General features: G+C 37.4%; 1 protein-coding gene across 4 annotated transcripts in view; it reads right to left on the bottom strand.

The window, feature by feature from the left end:
* Positions 1-20,174, bottom strand: part of RICTOR (RPTOR independent companion of MTOR complex 2) — a 162,247-nt gene that overhangs the window by 121,488 nt on the left and 20,585 nt on the right. The gene's annotated exons all lie outside the window — the stretch shown is intronic.

Here is a 20,174-nt window from a genome sequence, read left to right on the forward strand (position 1 = left end):
AAAGATTTCCTAAACACCAAAAAATTCTACCCATAAAAATTCATAAATTTGACCACATAAATATTAAAAATTTTTATTCATTGGGAAAAATGAAGACAACCCATAAACTAGGAAAAGATAATTTCAGTACATGTAAAAAGTTGTTAGTATCCAGAATTTATATAAAGAATTTTTTTAATAGAAGAAAAACCAACCCAATTTAAAAATGGGCAAAATATACGAACAGGCATTTTACAGAAAAAAATAATAAATGCTCCATAAACTCTTAAAAGATTAGTAATCAGAGACAACCAAATAAGGCCATGATAAAAAACAACTTTTACCCAATAGAACAACCAAACTTAAGAAGTCAAACACTTTCCAAGTATTCGTGCCAAAACAATCAAATAAAAATAAAGTTGAATCTGATCAAGCCTCTAGAGCCTCCTGTTTAATGGAAACACATTATAACATGAAGACGCAATCAACTAAATCCAGAAAGTAAGAAATTCTACAGGTAAACCACCTACTTTCTTCAGCAAATAAATGGTGGTTGCAGTGGAGACCATTACAGATTAAAAACAAATTAAGAAGCGAGAACCTAAGATGGCAGCTAGGTGAGACAGGGAAAAAAAAAAAAAAACACCTCCGTGAAAAATACTAGATAAAAACCAGAAAGTGACCCAGAACACCAGTTTCAGCGATGCACCAGCTGGACAAGGTCTGCTAAAACCACAGGGACCATGCACTTGGTGAAACCGGGAGTCTGCATTCTGAAACGAGTAACCCGGCTGAAAGTTCACAGCTGTGCTGCAGTGTGGGGAAACCGGGGGTTGGCGTTTCGAGACAGACTAGTTCTTTTTAAAAAAAAAAAAAAAAAAAAAAAAAAAAAAACCCAGGAGCAGCTGCAGTTACGACAGTGAGAACCACACAGTGAAGCACGGCAGGAGCGGGCTGTGCCAATCTCTTGGTGTCTGGCGTGGAGGATACATTGCTGCTAATTCCCTCAGGGTCGGGGGGCAGAGGGGAGAGCCAAAAGGAGAAAGAAACTGCACCGCTTGCAGCCGGCTCCCTGGCGGGCCGAAGACACTCCTGCCCGGGGCCGTACCCACAGCCAAGAGCCACACCAGGAAACCCAGTGTGATGGGGAGTGTATCTCAGGGCACCAAGCACATGCCACAATATTGGCTGTGTGACGGGGAGTATATCCCACAGCACCGCACACACGCCACAATATCAGCCATGGACAGTGGCCTTGGGTGCATACAGAGCTAGTTGTCCTGGAGCTGGGAAGGCGGAGCTGTGCGAAAGGAGGGGGGGGGGTTGAGACGCCCCATTGAGCCATCTTTGCATCAGGCTGGGAGCACCCCTGCATGGCCCGGTGGCCCGGGGCTTCCCTTGAGGGACGGCGCGCACTTGTGACATAGCATGGCCTGCCCCCAGCAGAGGTCCTGGAAGATCACAGCTGAGAAGGGGGGCCCGCTCGGAAAACCCAGGGAAGTTACGTCAATGCCGGGGAATTGTGGGTCAGCGGCAGAGAAAATCTGGGGCAAAACTGAAAAGAAGGCTTAGACTTTTGCAACAGCCTTGAATCTCCGGGAACACCTGGGAGGTTTGATTATTAAAGCTGCCCTGCCTCCCTAACCACCCAGACACACGCCCCACATTCAAGGCGGACAGCAGCAGCAACAACACACCCAAACTGAGTGCACCAATTGAACCCCACAAGAATCATTTCCCCACACACCACAAAGACAAAGTTGGGGAGAACTGACTTGAGGGGAACAGGTGACTTGCAGACGCCATCTGCTGGTTAGTTAGAGAAAGTGTACGCCACTAAGTTGCAGATCGGAAAAATTAGATTGGTATTTTTTACAACCTGAAAGAACCCTATCAAGCAAAGCAAATGCCAAGAGGCCAAAAACAACAGAAAATCTTAAGAGCATATGATAAAACCAGATGATATGCAGAACCCAATCCCAAACACCCAAATCAAAACATCAGAAGAGACACAGTACTTGGAGCAATTAATCAAAGGACTACAATCAAAGAATGAGAGCATGACACAGGAAATAAAGGACATGAAGAAGAACATGGCACAGGATATAAAGGACATAAAGAAGACCCTAGAAGAGCATAAAGAAGAAATTGCAAGAGTAAATTAAAGAATAGAAGATCTTATAGAAATGAAAGAAACTGTTGGCCAAATTAAAAAGACTCTGGATACTCATAATACAAGATTAGAGGAAGCTGAACAACAACTCAGAATCCTAGAGGACCACAGAACAGAAAATGAAAGAACAAAAGAAAGAATGGAGAAAAAAATCAAAAAAATCAAAATGGATCTCAGGGATATGATAGATAAAATAAAACATCCAAATTTAAGACTCATTGGTATCCCAGAAGGGGAAGAGAAGGGTGAAGATCTAGAAAGAGTAGTCAAAGAAATTGTCAGGGAAAACTTCCCAAACCTTCTACACAATATCAATACACAAAGCATAAATGCCCAGCAAACTCCAAATAGAATAAATCCAAATAAACCCACTCCAAGACATATTCTGATCAGACTGTCAAATAGTGAAGAGAAGGAGCAAGTTCTGAAAGCAGCAAGAGAAAAGCAATTCACCATATACAAAGGAAACAACATAAGACTAAGTAGTGACTACTCAGCAGCCACCATGGAGGTGAGAAGGCAGTGGCATGACATATCTAAAATTCTGAGAGAGAAAAATTTCCAGCCAAGAATACTTTATCCAGCAAAACTCTCCTTCAGATTTGAGGGAGAGCTTAAATTTTTCACAGACAAACAAATGCTGAGTGATTTTGCCAATAAAAGACCTGCCCTACTTCAGATACTAAAGGGAGCCCTACCAACAGACAAAGAAAGGAGAGAGAGAAATAGAGAATTTTAACAGACATATATAGAACCTTACATCCCAAATCACCAGGACACACATTTTTCTCTAGTGATCATGGATCTTTCTCCAGAATAGACCATATGCTGGGACATACAACAAGCCTCAATAAATTAAAAAGAAAAAAAATTGAATATATTCAAAGCACATTCTCTGACCACAATGGAATACAAATAGAAGTCAATAATTTTTGACGTGTAACTCCACTATTTACTTCCTACATGATAGAAAATACACAAACTCTAGTGACAAATCAGTGGTTTGGGACTCAATGTAAAATATGTAATTTTTGACAAGAACTATATAAAGGTGGGGGAATGGAGGAGTATAGGAACATAGTTTACGTGTCCTATTGAAGTTAAGTTGGTATCAAAGAAAAATAAGATTGTTATGGATTTAAGAGGTTAATTTTAAGCCCCACAGTAAACACAAAGAAATTATAAGAGAATATGACCATAGAGATGAAAAGTAGAGTATGGGTTATGAGAAGTGGGGGAAGGGGCAATGGGGAGTTAAGAAATGAGTGTAGGGTTTCTGTTTGGGGTGAAGGGAAATTTCTAGTAACGGATGGTGGGAAGGTGATGGCATTGCAACATTCCAAATGTGATCAATCCCACTAATGGAATGCTAGGGACAGGTTAGAAGAGGAAGATTTAGGCTGTATATATGTTTCCACAATTGGAAAAAAAAAAAAAAAAAAGTCTAAATAGATGACAATTGAATGCCAAGGATGATCCTGGATGGGATCTGAAGATGGAGGACAGGAGGCTCAAAGGGACACAGTTGAGACATAAGGAAAAAAAAAAGGAAATATAGAATGTAAACTTTGTTATCAATGTTGAATTTCTTGAACTTCTTAGCTGTGCTTAATGGGATTGAATAAAAGAATGTTCTTGTTCATGGGAATTGTGTATGTGAATTATAGTGTTTGTTTAAGGATGTGTGCAGCTTGCTCTCATATGTTCAGAAAACAGAGCAATAGATGATGGATGATACATAGGGACGGAGGGAGGGAGGGAGGGAGGGAAAGAAACGGCAGTGTGACAGCATGTTAAAGTTGGTGGATCAGGGTATTGGGGGAGGGGGGTCAGGGTATGCTGGATTTCCATGTATGGGGTTTGCATTGTTTTTGCAACTGTTCCTATAACTTTGAATTTGTTTCAAAATAAAATTAAAAAAAAAAAAGACATCAATAAGGATACAGTCCAAAGACTACTATGACAATTTCATATCAAAGTTTATGGAATGAGTATTATGTAGATTTCCAAAAAAAAGGCCCTCAATTAAAGTAAAACAAATTTATTTCTTAAAAAAAAAAAAACAAATTAAGCCATATATCAACAGAATTCAGTGTGCGGACCTTGTATGGATTGTGATTGAAAAAGACATCTGTAAGGCAACTAGAAAAATTTGAACACTAACTGAATATTAGATGATATAAAGAAATTACTGTCAATTTACTGAGTTGTATTAATAGTACTGTGGTTATATGTTTTTCAAGTCGTTATCCCTTGCCGATATATAATGATGTATTTACAAATGAAATAATATGCTATCTAGGATTTGCTTTAAAATCATCCAAAAGGGGAGAGAAAGCAAAAAAAGAAAAAAAAGATGTATACATAAATGAAGATATGGTAAAACATTAACAACTGTTTAAATTTAGAGTAAGTTTTAATAAGTTTAGAATACTATTCATAAAATGGCCCTATAACGTTTATAATTGTTGAAGTAGGGAAGGGTTTTACATAGGAGTTCACTATACTTTTGTGTCTACTTCTGTGTATGTTTGAAATTTTTCATAACAAACTATTTAAAATAAAAATCTAATAATCCCAAGTGTTGACAAAAGCAGATCACAGTAACTCCTACATATTGCTACTATGAAGATAAAGTAGTATAACCACTTAGGAATAAACATATATGCATATACAAACATATATATGTAATATAATTGGTAATTCTACACACTATGTAACCCAGAAAAACTTACACATAAGTACCAGGATTCATGCAAAAGACTGTGTATAAAATCATTATTGATGATAGCAAGAAACTACAAACAATCCATATGCCCATGATCAAAAGAATGGATAAATAAATTGTGGTATATTTCTACAGTGGAATTGCCTAATGACTATTTAATATTAATGTGGCTACTTAAACTTAAATCAGAAAAAATTAAAATTACAAATCAATTCCTCACTAGCCACATTTCAACTGCTCAACAGCACATGGCTAGTAACTACCATACTGGACAGGACAGATATAAAACATTTCTATTATTGTAGAAAGTTCAATTGGACAGCACTGTTTTAGAATAAAGAAAATGAACAAACTGGAGTTAATGCATCAACATGTTTAAAACTTAGAAAAACAGTATTAAATGTAAAAAAAGCAAGTTAGAACTGAGAGTATACCATTTTTATAAAGATCAAAAACAAGCAAACATCAATACAATCTTTATAGATCCAAATATATGTATAATAAAACTATAAAAGAAAAGCAAGGGAATTTTTTTTTATTCCAGATAATAATTACTCAAGGGAATTAAAAGGATAAGTTGGAGTCCTCTTGCCTCTCACCTCTCTTTTCTTGTGAGAGTGCCTGCATGTACTCTCACATGTATTCTTAACAAAACTTTGCACCTGCAGTGCCCTTGAATTCTTTCTCGCGGCATGGCCAAGCACCTAAAAGCCCAACGCAAGCAACAAATTTTGGCAAGCCAGACCAGGGGACACTTCTCTCCGACCATCTGGACTGGTAAGTCATGGTTATTGACAGGGAAGCTTGGCTACATGCTGTCACTTTCTCTCCGACCATCTGGACTGATAAGTCATGGTTACTGACAGGGAAGCTTGGCTTCATGCTGTCACTTTCCTTCTCTCTTCACTCCTCAGTTCTCTGAGGCTTCCCCATACTCTCTCCTTTCCTCCCCTCTGAGAACAATCTAAGGACTCTGATCTGGCTTCTCCAGGACATAATCTCGGTCTACTCTGAGTTCTCCAGCTCCCTCCTTGAAGTTGGCAGGAGCGCATCTCCATGCCATGCAGACTCAAGGAGACTCAGAGCAATGGATGATACTGCCCTTGAGACCTGACTGGGGGCTTCTCCCCCCGTTGAGCAGAGTCTAACGGAAGCCAAATCAAATCCCCCGTCTTTCTCCCCATTCCCCTCGCTTCTTGGAGACTTCCCCATACTCTCTCCTTTCCTCCCCTCTGAGGACCCAGACCTTCCTCCTGCTGGATCTGTTCTTTTCTCCTCTTCAACAGAGGACCTCACCCTTGCCTCCATGAGTCTCCCTTTTTCTCCTGTCTGGCTTTACATGCCTTCTGGGACATTCCATTTTTTTAACAGAGGATTCTGGGCTAAGGATTCTTGTACTAAACAAGGTGTTGTCTTTGACATGCTAGGGAGTCACCTCTGGTCTATGCTCTTGGGAATTGAGCATTTTCCAATGGAAGTGTCTCCCCTCCAGGTCTTGATCATTTAGTCTCTATTGAGACCCACTGCAGCCAAATATAAAACTTCCCTTCTTCTAGAGCATGCTCACTTTTTAGCCCTCAGGCAACAGGAAACTTAGAAGACAAAGGTATTCCTGGGAGCACTGTCCTAGGCTTCTCTCATGTGGGGCAAGCACCCCCCACCTCAGGAGCATAGGTATAGATATCTCCCAGGGAGGAACATCCTGGGGACACCCAGCGACACATCCCAGGGATGACTGATGACTTTACTCCCCGTGTTCCCAAGAGATTGGGCCAGCAGAAAGGAAGGTCTACTCAAGAGCAGTGTCCTGGAATTCTTCCGGGCAAGGCCCAGGAAACCCCCTGGAAGTAAAGGTCCAGACATCTCTCAGGAAAGGTGTCCCACGGATACCCAGTGACTTTACACCCCGTGTTCCCAAGAGATTGGGCCGGCAGAGAAGGAAACATCAAGTGGTCACACTGGCACTAGTGAGGCACCTCTTTTTCCTTTTCTAGAGAAAATGGGAATTGCCAATAGTCAGTATAAGCTAACAGATGGGGGGAAGCATAGCCCTCCATTGGGACTCTCAAATACAATACCATCCTCCAGTCTGTAAAAGGCAGGGAAAGTAGTCAGAAATACCCTATGCCCAGATGTTTATAGAATACAGGATTCTGGGCTAAGGATTCTTGTACCAAACAAAGTGTTGTATCATTTAGTCTCTATTGAGATCAATTGTTGTTGAATATAAAGCTTCACTGTTTCTACAGCATGCTCGCTTTTTATGCCTAAAGAAACAGGAAACTAGAGAACAAAGGTGTCCCTGGAACACCTGGCAACTTTACTCCCTGTGTTCCCAAGGCATTCAGATAGCAGAGAGGTTGTACGGGGTTTAAGTCTCTGAGTTACGGGGTTTGAGTCCCCAACTCCTTGAGAGCATTCTCCTGGAATTCTTCCAGGGAAGGGTGGGGTTTAAGTCCCTGACCTGTGTTTGAGAACCCCCCGGAAGCACAGGCCCAGGCAGCTCTCAGAAAGTACGGGGTTTGATTCTCCAACTAACCCTTCCTGGCAAGGGCAGGGTTAAAGTCTAACCTATGTTTGGAAACTCCCCAAAAGCATAGGTTTGGGCATCGCTCAGGGAAGTATGGAGTTTGATTCCCCAACTCCTCAAGAACATTGTCTTGCAATTCTTTAGGGCAAGGGCGAGGTTCAAGACCCTGACCTGTGTCCGTAAGCCCCTCTCTATTCCCTTTTCCAGAGAAAATGGGAAATACCAACAGTCAGTATAAGCTAAAAGATGGAGGAAGCACAGCCCTTCAATGGCTCTGTTGGTTACAATACCATACTCCAGTCTGTAAATGTAAGGTAAAGTAGCCAGGAATTTTATAGCTCTTTATCAAGGCAAGAACCTGAGAACTTGTCACTTGTATTATGCCCATGTCTCAATTTCCATTACAGAAGATTTTCTTAATGATCCTGTTCCAGTTTGCTAAAGCTGCTGTTATGTAAAATACCAGAAATGAATTGGCTTTCATAAAGGGGATTTAATTAGGTTACAAAATTAACAGTTCTAAAGCCATAAAAGTGTCCAAACTAAGGCATCAACAAGAGGATACCTTCACTGAAGAAAAGCCAATGGCTTCCAGAACACCTTCATCAGCTGGGAAGCATGTGGCTAGTGGCTCCTGGGTTCTGGTTTCAAAATGTCTCTGGACTTCTGTCTCTCTTAGCTTCTCTCATCTCTCTGCTTGCTGCTCCCAGGGCATTTCTCTCTAAGCATCTGGGAGTCCTCTCCTAGCTTCTCTGGGGCAAACTCTGGGCTTCATCTCTTAGCTTAGCATCTCCAAACATCTTTCTGTCTGCATCTCTGTTGGCACTTGGCTTCTCCCAGGGCAAACTCTGGATTACATATCTTAGCTTCTCTCTAAAATGTCTCTCTCAGATTCTCTGAGCTCCTTCTCTTCATGGGCTGTCTTAAAGGGCTCCAGTGATCTAATTAAGACCCACCCTGAATGGGCAGGGTCAGATCTTCATGGAAATAATCCAGTAAAAAGATCTCACCCACAATTGGGTCGGTCACATCTCCATGGAAACAACCCATTCAAAAGGTCCCACCTGAACCAAGTCTGCACCCACAAGATTGGATTAAAAGAATATGGCTTTTCTCGGGGACATAATAGATCCAAACCAGGTCAGATTCCCTTTTAAAACCTGTTTGCTAAAAGGCATGGGAAAATGTACCACCAAGCCGGTTAGTTGTAATAAGCTAAAGGAGATCACTCAGGAAAAAGAGGAAAACCTAGCCTTGTTCTAGGGGAGGTTAGTGGAAGCCCAAAAAGGTATACTAATATACGTCTGGATTCCCAGGAAGGTCAGATTTTGCTGGGCAATCATTTCATCAGCCAGTCTGCTCCTGACATTTACAGAAAGCTACAAAAGCTCTCCATGAGCCCTCAAACTCCCCCTAATGACCAATTAGAAACTCTGCCTTTTTCTGCCTTTAGCAATCAAGACAAGGTGGAGGAAGAGGAGAAGAAAGCAAAGAGAGGTAAGCAAAAAACCAGAGAACAGGCTCAACTTATTGCAGTCACTGTTAAAAGGCACCCTGCCCCCTCAAAGTCACCTGAATCGTGACTCCAAGCCTCAAGAGCCTTGCTTCAACTGGGTCAGAGAGCCACTGGCAGAGAGACTGCCAGAAACCTCGAGACAACCCTTGATCTCAGGACCTACCGGGGCCTTGCCCTAAGAGCCCAGACACCGGGCCAGGAACTGCACCATCTCCCGAAGGGGAGTCTTCTGAAGGGGAGCTTCTCCTGCCCCTGCTCGCAGCAAGTAAAGAGGACTGAAGATGCCCAAGGTCATCTTATGGCTCTACTGACTTCACATCTGACCATCAACCTAGAGAAGCCTGGGTGACACTCAATGTGGCAGGTAAGATTACTGATTTCTTAATTAACACCGGAGCCACTCTGTTCTGAATTGCCACTCTGGGCCTACCTCCACTCAGACTTGCCTAGTTATGGGAGTTGACAGTAAAGCCAAAACTAGGACTTCACTAACCCTCTCAATAGCTAGGGGAAAAAAAAAGGATAGGTTAGGGCAGAGGCACCGAGGAGACACCAATGGTTTTATATTTTTTAAGTCTGGGTGGTAGCTTTATGTGTTTTATTATATCTCTTCTAAAACTTTCATATATATTACACATATTCCTCTCTATGTATCAAAAAATTTCAAATGAAAAAATTTCAAACCGTTTTTTAAAAGTTCAAAGTATATATACCAAACTGTTAAAAGATTTATTGCTGGGAGATGAGATTATGCGCAACTTTCAATAGCTATACTTACATTTCTGAACAGCCCCTTTTACAATACTTGGAGGGAAAATCCTGATGTAGAAAAGAAAGTAATTGAAAATAGTTCTCCTCTACCATACTTGTATTCCTAAGAAACATTACATTTAAAAAAAAAAAAAAAAAAACTTATCCAAAACAATTATTTCAGTGGGGAAAAGAAATTTTCATACTCATATTAACAGCAATTTTCACATTTTTAAAAGTCTGTAATATATTATGTATAAAAGCTAAATATTACGCAGCAAATTCAACACTGAATTACATCTAGCATTTGTTTTATACAGACCTTTCCACCACCAGTGCTGTCACTGGCATCTCTCTTACACAGTACTATCACTTTGCAGCTTTTAGCCTTCATTATTATTCCTTATAATGGCCACTAATCAGCAGTTGAAAATTGTAAAGTAAACCTACATATACTAATATACATGCTCAGGATGTTCTGTTGGGAAAAAAAAAAGGAAAACATATACTTTATATTTTTGTTGTTTTTTTTTAAAATGAGAATAGGACCAAAAAGGTAAATACACTATGCATATTATGCTTGATATGTTTGTGGCAAAACCAGATTGAGAAAGAGTGGTTACCAACATCAGTATAGAAAACTAAACATATGGTAAAAAAGAAAAAAAAAAAAAAAAGTAGTTAAAAAGAATGAAAAATTCTCAACTATGTCAGAAGTACAATAATACTTCCCAGTTCAATCTATCATGAAAGATAGGAGGATAATGGAAAAATAAAGAATATGTTCTCCATTATTTTCATTAAAATATGAGTTAGTAATAAAGCATGTGTGTACAGAGCAAAAATAAATAAATGCAATCTTATATAGTAGTTAGAAACCTGAATTACAGTGTTCCTTCTTTCTTCCTACCTTCTTAAGTCACATTCTTAGTATCCGTCTGTCCATCTGTCCTTCCTTCTTAAGTCACATTCTTGGTATCCTTTCTCAAAGAGCTCCAATAACCCCAAATATTCTATTTGTTCTCAGTGAGAAGTTATGAATTCTGATCAATCAACTGGCTGATAGGCTAACTTATCCAGCCTAGGGGAAAAACCTATTCATGTCAGGAAATCTATTTCATCTATTTTTTTTTGTATTTTTCTTAATATCTTCTGATGCATCTATATAAATTTCTTCTATTATTTTTTAATTTCACTCTCAACTTCTTTTTAGCAGTCTTGGTCAAATATTATCCAAGTTTTTTAATTTAAATTTAAAAAGTAAAAGGACAGGTGGAAAAAAGAAACAGGAATATCTATAATGAAGATTTGCTGCCTATCTGTCCAAAATTTCTAATGGAAACATTTTTATTACATACTTTAAAATCAAAGATTCACACTTTTTAAGAGACGTTAGATCTTAGAAAATGAGTTAACTCAAATCTACTTGGTTTTCTTCGGTTTGGAAACTAAAGCTTGGAGAGGTTAATTTCTCCAAGATCACTAAGACCTTTGTGGCAGATCCAGAATTAAAACCTGTTTTCCAAACTTCTATATAGTCCATTGCTCTTTCAACTGTGTTGATGTCCAACATAAATCATGCTGACTGCATGTCTCACAGCACCGTTTACTGTAAGAAAAAAAGTTTAATTTCAATTGTTACTAAAATTATGATTTTCTTCAAAATTATATTTTGAGGAATACATAACCAATATTGGCATTCCATAGTTATATTCTTTACTGTTCATGAAGTAAACACCAAACACAACTGCGAAAAAAAAAGTCACCTAACACTTTCCCAAAACAAACAAAACAGACAAACAAAAAAGCTCGGTAATTCAGAGAAGAAAAGGACAGGATGAATTAATGAATTTGAAAGAGTAATTCTAGATGGCAATGTTATTATTTGCTACATATGCAGCATATTAAATTAAGTTAAAAACTGCTGCTTAATATACTTTTTAAAGGAGCAAGGACAGGAAAGAGGGCAAATGTTAATAATAGGAAGAAGAAGAAGAAACTAATATTTACTGTGTTTTCACCTAACTGTTTGCCAGATACCATGCTAGGGTCATTGAACAAATTTTTTCATCTAATACTCATAATGAACTTCTAAGATGGGCGATATTATATCCATTCCCACAATGAGAAAATGGGCCTAGAAAATTAAACAGCATGCCTGATATTTCTCTGCAAGTTTTGGAGAAAGAATCTGAATCTAGATCTTCCCTACTACAAAGTCAGTTTTTTTCCCACAGTAATCTTCAGGAATGTATGTTTTCAAGAAATAAGGAATGATAAGCTAATGTTTTTAAAGTAAAATATTTAGACTTGATATAATTTAAAAATCTTTTCACAGTATTGCAAAGGTAAACTGTAGTTAATCCAGACCTGTACAAATTACCGAGATCCAAAATAGTGAGGTTTTTACATAATTTGCAATTCCTATTTTACGTGTGCACGTGCATAAGAACATACAATAAAACTAGTGAATGGGGGATTACCGACTAGTTTCTCTCAAATAGTCCTCTTAATATTGTCATAAGCCTCCTCAAAGTACATTAACAGCTGATCCAGCTTTAGTACAAAGAGAAATCTCTTCCTGTTTTCAAAGTCTTACTGCATCTCTTCCTTTTTTCAAAATCTTACTCTAAAGTTTCTGCAAACTATAAGCTCTAAGTGCTTATACAGCTTCAGCTTTAAGATTACACACCAGAAATCTTCAATGACACTATTTCATAACTCTATGAAGCCCTTCTTTAGTACAAAGCTTGGCTAACGAAGAATGCTCGGTATAGATCAAGGGATAAATATCAAATAAGAACCACATATAGGCCACGTCTTACTTTTTCTTTTTCATTTTTATTAGAGCAGTTGTAGGTTTACAAAAAATTCATACAGAAAGTACAGTTTCCATCATGTTTTAAAGGCAAATCACTAGTCCAAAATTTTCATAACCTTTCACTTATTTTTTATTATTTTAGACTATTACAATGCCCCAAATGACTTAACCAACAACATTTTATCTGGGAAATGCTAACAACAACAACAAAAAACACAGTTAAATGAATAGTTGTTGCCCTCATCTATTTTATAAAAGTGCAAATCATCCCTCAATCAACAAACAGAAACCAAGATATCCTTCAATTGTACTTGTTACGGCAAAATAGGTTTCAACTCTTAGTGTCAATTGTAATGCTTCTGGGACTGCTACACTGAGCAGGATTAGGAAGTACCAGTGTAGCTCAGGGAAAAGTGTGCTGTGAGTGCTGAGTGACCTTGCCACAAAAGCACACAGTATCTGCCAGCCCTGAAGTAGATGGTTTTACTTTACCGAAGATACAAACATGTTTATGCTATGATTCCCACAAAAAAAAATCCTAGCACACTGTCTGGCACATAAAAATAAATATATGTTAGATGAATAAATGTTCAGACACAGAATTAGAAAGCAGAAATAAAGAACAATAAAGATTTTTAGCTTTAACAACTGGCTGAAAGTCTAAATGATAAGAGACCAGATTGCAGAGACTTCATTTATTTAAAAAGTGGATATGTACAAACAAACCTAAAAAATTAATAAAAGTTGAAAAATAAGGTAAATTCCTATGAACCGTTCTACTTAAGATTCAAGGAAAACAACTGTTTCCAAAGTATTCACAGTCCACGGATGTTGGCAGGAGGACAAAATCATACTGTTCAAGAGGGGGAAAAATCAACACATAAAGATGGGAAGAAATAAAGATATAAAAGAATAAGAATTTTACCACAGCTTTTATTGTTATTTGCTACATAACTGACTTATAAATATTCAACTTACATTCACAGGATCCAAAAAGTTTCTTTTCACCAAGGAAGGTAAATTTAGAAGAGCTCAAATTCAGAATTTTTCAAATACGAAAGAAAACAAAGGTAACATTAACTTCACCCGTTCTCCTATTGTCCCTATTACTCCACATTCCCAAGGATAGATACATCTAAATAAAAGCATAAAGCAGCAGCATCAGGAAAGTAAATCAAATGAACAGAATCTTTTTTTTTTTTTTACTGAGATTACATTAGGCTAATAATTCCCTTCTGGGCTTCCTGATTTATCTGTCTAACTTAACTATCCATTCAGTCTACATTGTTTTAAGGACCAGCAACTAACTGAAAGTTCCATTAAGAACAAGGTGCGATTTATCTTGTAACCTCACCCTTGAAATGCCAGAGAACCTGGCAGAATACTCTGCCTATGGTAAACACTCAATAAATGAATGAATGAATGAATACGGCATTTCCATCCATAGTGACGAAGTAGGAACTGTCATTAAAATTAATGATAATTCAAGCTTTTTTTTGGTACTCAAAATATTAAAGTAATTAGGGTTATTCACACATAACTTTAAAAGTAAAATTTTAATACAATCATAATTTCTACAATGTAGGCTGTCCTGCTTTCTTAAAACCATGAGACTTGAGTCTCAAGTGATTCAAACTAGATAACCTTGCCTTCCTTGTGACCAAAGTGAAAGGTATTAATTCATTTACTTATTCATTCAATTAACATTGATTTAGTGACATATACCACACACAGTCTGCTCCAGGGTCTACAGTCCATTATCCATTTAGCAGTCAGAGTGATCTTTCTAAGGAATAATCAGATCCCATCAGTCCCTTGCTTAAAGCCCTACAATGGCTTCTCCTTGCAAGTGTACCACTGTCCAGTTATTACTTGCTTACCAGTCTGATATATTCCTCCACTTGCCCTCTCATTTTCCATATTGGCTCTTTCCTATCCCAGAGGCTTTGTACTAGATGTTCCTTCCTTCTACTTGGAAGACTTTTCCCCCTGTATCTTCAAATGGCTGCCTACTCATCAGCCTCTTGTCAACTAAGTATCACCACCTCAGAGAAGCTTTCTCTGACCTACTAACCACTGATCAATTCTCTTTCACATACCCAATTGTACATTACTCAGAGCATTTATCAGTACCTAAAATTTTTTGTTCACATGTTTATTGTGTGTATTTTTCCCAATAGAATAAAAGCTCCTCAAGGGCAGGGACTCAATCTTTTTACCATAGTATCAGCAGCAAAACAGTACCCAGCACCCAGTAAAGGTTAATCAACATTGATCAGTGGTGACTGAGGAAGGCAGAAATTATATGAATATTATAAGAAAATAAGTATGTAATATACTATAGAAGTCCAAAGAAGGAAGATGTTCAACCTGGTAGGGAAGTTAAGATTTACTTCACGGAAAACTTATTGTCGATTACAGTGAAGAGAGGAGACTGGGGAAGCAGAGAAGTTATGAAGCCAATGCAATCATTCAGGAAAAGGAACTAGGGGTCTGAATAAGTACATAGCATCAGAAATTGAAAAAACAGATTTCATAGTATTTCAGAGATAAAATCATTACCATCTGGTCACAAATTTGATGTGTGAAATAAGGACAAAGAAGGAGGCTAGGATGTCTCCCGGGTTTCTGATTTGGCCCAATTAAAGTACTGCTCTTAACTCAGATGGGAAATACAAAGATTTTTCGAATAATAGGATAATTAGTAAGTTCAAAACATAGAAAGTTTGATGTGCTTGACCACATGGTTAAGATATTGAGTAAGCAATGAAAAAACTGGTCTGGAGCCTGTAAGCTAAAACACAAATTTGATGTCATTTATTCAGTCAACATGTACTTATCTAACACATACAATGTTCCAGGGCTATTCAAGACACTGGGGATACAACGGTTAACAAAACAAAATACCTGTCCTCATGAAACTAACGTTCTAGGAAAACAAAAAAAATAAATATATACTGTAATGTCGGTAGTGACAAGGGCTAAGGAAGAAAAAGCAACATAAAAGACAGAAAGTGAAGGAGATGAGAACTACTTTAGGTAGAATTATCAGCGAGGGCCTCACTTATAAGGTGACATTTGAACAGACTGTTAAATGAAGCAAAGGAGCAAGCCATACGATTACTGGGTGGAGAATAATCCAGATAGAAGGTAACTGAGGTGCAAGGGTCCTGAAAAGAGACTATGATTAGGAATGCATAGAAAGGAAGCCATTTCATCAAACAAACTGAAAAGGAAGAGCCAGGAAATGAGAGTGATTGCAAAGGTAGCCAGGGACTAGACTATAATGGTAGTAATCACATATTGCTAGTAGTTTAAAAAAATAAAATTATCTAACTTGTTAAGCACAACATTCCAATACTTAATACAATGTTAGACTACAGCAAGTATTCAATAAATTCTTTTCAAATTGAGTGAATAAATTAATGAATCACTGAATTCCCCCAATTTGATTTCATTTTACATTTGACATTTCCCAAACTCCAATTCATTCCCAAACGACAAACCAAACAGCATATTTAAAGGACTATATTATAACCTTCAGCAATTTTCAGAAGCAGAATTTTTTAAATGTTTTAAACAGTGGTAACATCACTGGAACAAGTACATAATCTTCCAAGGAAACTGCTCAAAAGCAAACATTTACTTAGAAATAAATAATTCCTGGAATGTCTGCTATACCACCACATTATTTGATAGACGCTTCAAATTTGGTAATGTTTTAATAATCAAAATGTCATTTTAGACCAAGTTCTGATCATGTTAGATAGCCCAGTTTACAATACATACTACTTCAGCTCTGTTCTAGGACAAGTTATTTAATACAGTTGAACAAAATGATGTGCCAGTATGCAAAAGCAGTAAGTAATACAATACTGAAAAACATGGCTAAAAATATAGACTCACTGCATTTTGTCAGTCTTAATGGACTCACATAAGCAATCACTCGAACTATGCCACTAAAAACAGGTATTATTTTGGTAGCTAATAATCCATAATCAGTTTAAATCAGCTCAATAAACTAAATACTGTATACTCATAATCAGCAAGGATCTTTCAAGGTTATTAAATGTTTCCATCATCAGGGAATTTCAAATTCATTGTTTCCCAAACTTCAAAAGAATATATATGCATGTAAGTTTTAAACATTTTTAAAAATCTTTAAAATAAATTGAATAGTAATGTTTTAAATTATCATCATTTAGAAAATGAAATTCATCATAAAGTTCTTCACCTCTGGCATAATTCAATATTTTTTCATAATTTGTTCCACATTTACTGTATTGTCTTTGAATGCTGAAATAAATAAAATTTTCTTTATCCTATAAATCTATGCTAAGCACTTGATGACAACTGCTTTCAAATAGTTAACCAATTTACTATGAAATAGTTCTAAATTCTTGGGGAGAATCATTATGAGATGGAAATCTTTTCCTACCAAAACATCAATTCCAGCTTCCAGCTTCCCAATCGCATCTATAAGAAGACTTGAAGAGGGCAGTGCACCTTCTTTTATTTTGCTTGCTTGTCTTTCATTTCTTTTCTTTCCTTTTTTTTTTCTTTTTGTCTGACAGATCCCTGAGGAAAACTCAAAAACAGATGGTCGCCCCTTGAAATGTAAAAATTAGAAATTCCTGAGGACTGAAAAATGGGAGTAGGTTTCCAGAATGACTACAATATAATATGCAGAATGTCCAGTCCTCAACCCCAAAATTACAAAGATATAAGGAGAAAGGAAACTATGGCCCAGTCACAGGAAGAAAGGATTTGACAGAAACTATCCCAGAGAAAACCCAATCATTGGAATTAATAATAAAAGATCTTAGATGTACTCTCTTAAAAAGGATCAATGAAATAAAGGAAAGCATGGACAAACTAGAGGAAATTAAGAAAAAAAGAAAATTTCAATAAGTTAGAAATTATAGAGGAATCAAACAAATTCCACAGCTTAAAAGTTTAAGAAATAAAGTGAAAACTTTAATAAAAGGGTTTAAAAGCAAGCTGGAGCAGACAGAAGATCAGAAAACTTGAAGATAAGATGATTGAAATTATGCAGTCTGAGGAACAGAATGAAAAACATCAGAACAATGAACAGAGGCTGAGGAACCCGTGAGAAACCATCAAGCAAACCAATATATGTGTCATAGGATGGCTAGGAGAAGAAGAGAAAGACAAAGGGACAGAAAAACATTTAAAGAAATAATGGCCCAAAACTCCCCAAATCTGATGAAAACCATGACTATACAAACAAATGCTGAGAGATTTTGCTAATAAAAGACCTACCATACTTCAGATACTAAAAGTAGCCCTACCGACAGATAAACAAAGGAGAGAGAGATATAGAGAAATTTAACAGACATATATAGAACATTACATCCCAAATCACCAGAACACACATTCTTCTATAGTGATCACGGATCTTTCTCCAGAATAGACCATATGCTGGGACATAAAACAAGTCTCAATAAATTTTTTAAAAAATTGAATTTATTCAAAGCACATTCTCTGACCACAATGGAATACAAATAGAAGTCAGCAACCATGAGAGACTTAGAAAAGTCACAAACAACTGGAGGGTAAAAATGAGGGGGAGATGAAAACATTCCTGGATAATCAAAAGCTGAGGGACTTCATCACCAGTAGATCAGTCCTATAAGAAATGCTAAAGGGAATTGTGCAGGCTGAAAGGAAGGGACACTAAACAATTGACTGAAACCACATGAAGAAATAAAGATTTCCAGTAAAGATTACATGGTAAATATAAATACCAATACTACTGTATTTTTGATTTCTAACTCCACTATTTACTTCCTACAGGATCTAAAATACATAAACTGTAATGATAAATCAGTGGTTTTGGACTCCATGTAAAATATGTAATTTTTGACAAGAACTACACAAAGGTGGGGGAATGGAGGAATATAGGAACATAGTTTATGTGTCCCATTGAAGTTAAGTTGGTATCAAAGAAAAACAAGATTGTTATAGATTAAAGAGGTTAAATTTAAGCCCCACGGTAAACACAAAGAAAGTATCAGAGAATATGACCATAGAGATGAAAAGTAGAGTATGGGTTACCAGAAGTGGGGGAAGGGGCAATGGGAAGTTAAGAAATGAGTGTAGGGTTTCTGTTTGGGGTGAAGGGAAATTTCTAGTAATAGATGGGAAGGTGATAGCATTGCAACATTCTAAATGTGATTAATCCCACTAATGGAATGCTAGGGAGGAGGTGGAATGGGAAGCTTTAGTTTGTATATATGTTTCCACAATTGAAAAAAAAAAAAAAAAGACAGTCTAAACAGATAATGACAATTAAATGCCAAGGATGATCCTGGATGGGATCTGAGGACGGAGGAGAAGAAGCTCAAAGGGACACAAAAAAAACAGGAAATATAGAATGTAAGCTTTGTATCAACGTTGGATTTCTTGAACTTCTTACCTGTGCTTAATGGGATTGCATAAAAGAATGTTCTTTTTCATGGGAAATGTATATGTGAATCATATTGGTTGTTCAAGGATATGTGCAGCTTGCTCTCATGTTCAGAAGACAGAGCAATAGATGATGGATGATTGGGAGGGAGGGAGGGAGGCAGGGAGGGAAAGAAAAATGGTGGTGTGACATGATGTTAAAGTTGATGGACAGGGGTATCGGGGCGGGAGTCGGGGTATACTGGAGTTCTGTGTATGGGGTTTGTATTGTTTTTGTAACTGTTCCTGTAAGTTTGAATTTATTTCAAAATAAAATTTAAAAAAAAGAAAAAAGAAAAAGAAGGTCTCAACAGATGTATAACGAGAAGTTGAATCAATAATCAAAAACATCCTGTGGTGGTTTGGAGCTTTCATATACCCCAGGATCCATTCCATGGATGCATACATATTATGGGTGGGACCTTTTGATTAGGTTGTTTCCATGGAGATGTGAACCAGCCCATTCAAGGTGGGTCTTAATCTCCTTTCTGGAGTCCTTTATGAGAGGACAAAAGAAAAATGAAACTCACAGAGCTGAAAGAAGCTAAGAGATGAAATCCAGTTTACCCTGGAGAAGCTAAGAGAGGACCCAATGATGCTCAGAAGGAAACAGCTAGAGATATCTAGCGAGAGCCACTGAAACCAGAACCCAGGAGAGAAATCCAGCAGACATCACCATGTGTCTTCCCATTTGACAGAGGAACCCCAGATGCCAGCAGCCTTTCCTCAGAGAAGGTATCTTCCTCTTGATGCCTTAATTTGGACCTTTTCATGGCCTTAGAACTGTAAATTTACAACCTAACAAATCCCCACTAAAAAAGTCAGCCCATTTCTGGTATATTGCATTCCGGCAGTTTAGCAAACCAAAACACATTCCATCAAAGTAAAGTCCAGGACCAGATGGCTTCACTAGTAAATTATATCAAATATTTAAAGAATTAGCACTAATGCATCTCAAACTCTTTCAAAACTCAAGAGGAAGAAACACTGAAACACTTAATTCATTCTGAGTCCAGTAATATACTGAAACACTGAAAAAGCACAAGAAAATTATACGCCAATTTTCCTTCTGAATACAGATGCAAAAATCCTTTAGTTTATAAGCAAACTAAATACAAAAGCATATTAAAAGTATTATACACCATGACCAAGTGGGATTTATCCAAGGAATGCAAAGGTGGCTCAACATATGAAAATCAATCAGTGAAA

This window comes from Choloepus didactylus, chromosome 11 (assembly GCF_015220235.1).
Source record: "Choloepus didactylus isolate mChoDid1 chromosome 11, mChoDid1.pri, whole genome shotgun sequence".
Classification (NCBI taxonomy): domain Eukaryota; kingdom Metazoa; phylum Chordata; class Mammalia; order Pilosa; family Megalonychidae; genus Choloepus; species Choloepus didactylus.